Source organism: Musca autumnalis, unplaced genomic scaffold (assembly GCF_047663935.1).
Source record: "Musca autumnalis isolate F117 unplaced genomic scaffold, ASM4766393v1 scaffold_3, whole genome shotgun sequence".
Classification (NCBI taxonomy): Eukaryota; Metazoa; Arthropoda; class Insecta; order Diptera; family Muscidae; genus Musca; species Musca autumnalis.
Window position 1 is genome coordinate 250,916,334 of NW_027411866.1, and position 5,548 is coordinate 250,921,881.

Below are 5,548 nucleotides of genomic sequence, written 5' to 3' on the forward strand. Positions count from 1 at the left end.
TTCCCTCAGAACACAAGCTAAAAACGGGAATAAGTTTTCACAGGTGTAACGATCCACCATTCTGGTTCTATCCCCTCTAGAGTTTGCTACATTATGGCCCCGGCCGTGCTCAGTCTGGGCCAGTTCTTTTCCTTTGGGGTATAGATTTGGATACGTACGCATAGAAGTAAAGATTTTAAGGTATCTATTGTTGAATGTGTGTGGGGTGGTAGATGCATACGGACGTGTGAGTGTGTATGTGAGTATAAGAGTATATTGGTGGGTGAGCATTGGTGTTATTCGAAGGTGAGCAACATTAGATGAATATTTTGTGCATTAATCTCTCTGAGCGAGTCTTTCCTTTGCTAAACCACGACAGATGAGAATAAAGAGAACATATTTTGTTGTTGCAGTCCCGTTAACGTATACGGGTGATCTTGGCTGCTCTATAATATAGAGTCTATATTCTTTACCCGCCCTACCTTCTAACGAATCTTTTGGCGCCAGCCCTATCATACCGCTTACAAGATCAACCTCCCCTTTCGCGACCTTAACAAACCGTTTACTGATTCATATTTGAAAGCTAAAACATATATTTAACATCTTGAATGATTTACTAATGGGAGAACAATGAATAACATAGGTTAATGATATTAATAAAAAGTGTATATATTACAAGAACAAAATGTATCAATATCGTTAATATGTCTTGGGTGTATTGAAATTTAATGAGATGAGTCAATTGAAATGTTATCCTTATAAGTATATCATTGAGCAATTGAACAAAAAAAAAAAAATAATTGACTATATGTGTGATTTATAATCGCTCATGTTTATGAAATTAATGATAACATATTTTGGACTTACCCAATTTCTCCAACGAAGTCTTCAGGCCTGATGACGGTTGAATTTGATGTCCCTTCTTCTAATAAAATATTAAATTCATTTCATAAGGATGTTGCGATTACTTTAAATATTTAAAATTATTTCTTCACTCAATATATGTATGTATGTAAAAAAATCCAACAAGAATCTCTTATTAACCGCAAATATCGATAAATGTCACTACTCGGGAAAAGGCTATTCCATTAAAAGGCACATATTACATTACGATTAACACCATTAGTGTGGAATGTCATCCCTGAGGTATATTTCCAGATGAACATCTAGATACAAAAATCTTCCCAGGAATGATTATTTTAAGAAATTTTACTTATGTATGAGGCCGTGCTCAGTCTAGGGCAGTTCTTTTCCTCTGGGGTATAGATTTGTTTTTCAAAGATAATATATTAGAATAATAAAGTGTCCAAGGGCGGCCAAAAGCAATTCGTTCCAAAGGACTAAACGATTTAATTTCCATATAAGTTGTATTCTCTTGTTTACCCTTGCTTAACAGGATATTTTTTCACATGCTATTTATATATACTTTCTATGACTTCTTATATAAAAAAATGTAGTTTTAAAATATTTTTTTTGTTCTGTTCGGTTTGGTATCTATTCAGGTAATAATCAAAAAATGAAAATTGTCCCTTTTATATATTTTTAAGTTGACAAAATTACTTTTTCCAGCCTACTTCCAATTCGAAACCCCCAAAAGTTCCTTGTGTACAGTTCAATGACATATGCGGAACTTGGTCTTGACCAAAGTCACACAGATCAGACCAAAAGTAAACCCTTGAACAAAAAACTATTCTTCAAAAAACCGAAAAACAAGTAAGTAGAAATCAGAGCTCTGATTTATTCGCGAGTGGAAACTTTTTTGGGGAAGGGGTAAGCTTTTGTGTTCTCGAATTCCAAAAGAGTTTCACTTTCGGAGCTCAGCTTGACTGTCGTTAAGGAAAAAATAAAAAGTAATTATTGTTAAAATATTTGTTTAATATTTATATATAATGATTGTCAATTTTTCTTTCTGAAAGACAAATTCCCTGATGATGATTTTCGGAGAAGATCGAAATGGAATAATAAAAATTAAAAACAAAACCTACTGTTGTTATTTTCTCACCTAAAGCCAAACCAAAATAAAGAAGCAAATAATAACATTTTGGAGACGGGTAATTGGTGTCGATTTACATTCGACAATTATCCTCGTTCCCTTTTAAACTCGCCCCATGCGTTGTTTTCAAAACATTAGAAATAATATCAATAAGGAAAAATATAAAGGGAAATTACGAGGAATTTTAATTCCATTCTTTTTAACTCTTTCTCTTACAAATAGAGACTTGTCTAATCTAAATTACGGTAATTTTTTAAATGAAAGTTGATAGCAGCGCCTACAACAAGAATATTTTTAAAAAAAAAATAATCAGTAAAAACACACAACTAATGTATGCTCACTCCCGTACACAAAACATGTAAACTTTTCAAAATTATAAAGGAAAAAATAGTAGATTTTTGGAGATTCTGGAACAGATTATTTACTTATTACACAAAATAAATATAATAACGGCAAACTACTACAGAACGGACATAAGAAAAATAACAAAAAACATGCTTACCTAAATGAATTTGTCAGGCAGAGAAATACGACACCAACGCGAAAAAACAAACTTCACAACACCACTGAATGAAACGAACTGTTTATTGTGAAGTCGAGGAACAATAGACAAAGTCGACGAGGAATGCGAGAGAGAGAGAGAAAAAAGTGGGAGAAATATCGATAACATAAAAACATCAAGTCGTGAGAGAATAGTTTCGTGTAGAGTTGTGGAGCAAAGTCAATTATTTGTTGTTTTTGCAAGGGAAGGCGATATTTTTGTATTTGTAAAGGAGTTTCCAATGGGGACTTTGACAACTTTAAATTTATTATAGAACTGTAACTGTCAAATTATTCAGTAAACTCAACATTAGGTCTGTCTGGTTACTTTCCCAGCAAGAATGGTCCAGCAAGAACTTTCTCAGAGAGTAAGGAGTTTTTATTATCTTTTTCAAAAAAAAGTGCAAAAAACAGCACAAAACTTGCCAAGACAGAACAATTTTAAATTTCTAAATTGAACAAAATTTTCTTTTAACTTATAATTTTTCTTTAAATAGCCGGCCTTCGGCCGGGGATTCTAAAGGACTGGGTACATAAGCTGCCTTGCCTGCCTACCTTGCTTACTTCTGATAAAAGAATAAAAAAGAAAAGGGCAACCCAGTTTGAAATTTCCTCGGCCTTCTTTATTCTTTTATTTTTATTATGTCAAAAATGAAGCAGGAAAGCAAGGCAATCAGGCAGAGCAGCTTATGTACGCAGGCCTTAAGAGCCATATCTCTGGATCCAGAGAAGGTATCACAACATATAGCACCATTTTGGAAAGGTTAAAGTGACACCCATAATTGGCCCATTTTCGACTTTTTGAGGGTTTTATGGCAAAATCCGGGTCCAAAAATCAGTTTTTGGGTTATATCACCTGACCATCTAGAAATAACCCCATCATATGACCACTTGTTGGATAGGTATTTCCATAAGCTTTGAATTTATTATCGAACTGTAACTGTCAATTTATTCAGTAAACTCAACATTAGGTCTGTCTGGTTACTTTCCCAGCAAGAATGGTCCAGCAAGAACTTTCTCAGAGAGTAAGGAGTTTTTATTATCTTTTTAAAAAAAAAAGTGCAAAAAAACAGCACAAAACGTGCCAAGACAGAACAATTTGTCCGCCAAAACAAGCAAAAATATTGTATTTAATTAAAAAAAAGAAAGAAAATTACCCAAAAAGGAATTCTTCCTATTTGCAACTTTGTTCTCAAAAAAAAAAAAAAAAAAAAAAAAAATCTATGAAATTAGGCTTGTTATTTCGACAATAAAATTGTTTTTAATTTCCACAAACATAAATCACCAAAATGTCTCTCTGGAATCGCTCTTTTGCTGGACTTTTATGTTAACAGACGTCTTCCAGCAACAATTGGTACAAATTTTAGGGTAACCACACAGACCTATTTTCATCATGATAGAGATCACGAACAAAAAACCTCTGAAAATTATACAAATTAACTACTGAAAATCGGAGTCGGTACACACTACTTAAAAAGCGCTAACTCCAAGACTTTGTTCGATATGCGTGGGAAATAGTTTTTATTCTGAATGATATTTTCTCTCATAAAATATACAGTGAGTCACAGTCAAAAGTATCCACTTGAGTTTCTTCAATTAAAAATGCGATTGCTAAGAGTTAATTAATGATATTGATTTTATTATTTTTATATTTTTAAATTAAGACCCTTAGACCATGTTTATATTATAGCCTTTTGCAGGGTTAAACTTCTTTATGAGGATTTACTTGACGTATACGTAAAGGAATTGACATTTGAAACCCAGTGGGTTTGTTAAATCCGGTTATATATAAACGTACTATAATATGCTGTTTATATTAGAGCTTTTTGCAGGGTTTACCTTCTTTATGAGGATTTGTTTGAAATATAAGCAATGGAATTGACATTTAAAACCCAGTCGGTTTGTTAAATCCGGTTATATATAAACGGGGTATTATGCTTAATTTAAAATTAAATTAATAAAATAATATTAGCAATATTGAGGTAGATATACATAATTGTTAAACAACCCCGATTTATACCTCGCAGTGAAAATCATCCACACTAAAAATTTTATTAAACAAAAAGGATTTCGTAAGTTTTTAGTACTGAAGGCCTGGGTACATAAGCTGCCTCGCCTGCTTACCTTGCTTGCTTCTGATAAAATGATAGAAATGAAAAGGGCAACCCAGTCCGAAATTTGCTCGGCCTTCTTTATTCTTTTTATTATGTCAGAAATGAAGTAGGAAAGCAAGGCCCATGCCTTAAAGGCCTAGGTACATAAACTACCTCGCCGGCTTGCCTAGCTATCCTGCTTCATTTTTGACATTACAAAAATAAAATAATAAAGAAGGTCGAGCAAATTTCGAACTGGGCTGGCCTTTTCTTTTTTATTCTTTTATCGGCCACAAGCAATGCATCTTATGTACCTATCGACAAACTGAAATCGGGGCTGAAGTTTTTAGAGCTGATTTTGTGTTTCCGTACGCCAAAACTTGTAAAACTTTGTAAATGAAAAAAATGGTAAAACTGGAAAAATAGAAGATTTGTGCATGTTCTGGAATATAATAACGGTATAGTTAAAGAGAACGGAGATAAGCAACAAAAATAACAAAAACTAAATATTCTTACTCAAATTACTTTGAAGGGCAGGGAAATACGACACCAACGAGAAACTAAAAAAACTAACTTCAATGAAAGGAACAGTTTGTTGTCAAGTCGAAGAACAACAAACAAAGTCGGTGGGGAATGAAGAAGAAAAAAGTGGAGAATAATCGATAACCTTTAAAAAGAACATGATACAATAAGAAGGTAGCATTATCAGCCCAGCTGATGGTAACATAATGTGTCAATTGCATTGAATTTATGTCAAATTTTGACATCTTATGTTACCAAAAAACGGCAGTTGCTGCTACCTTCTTATTGTATCATGAAAAAGAACAAGTTATGAGAAAAAATTTAGTGTAAAAAGTCGGATTGCATACATTCAGATGTACAGTATGCAAAACTCATATTCGAGCACCCCCATAGAATAATCAGGGCTGCTCATTTCTTCACT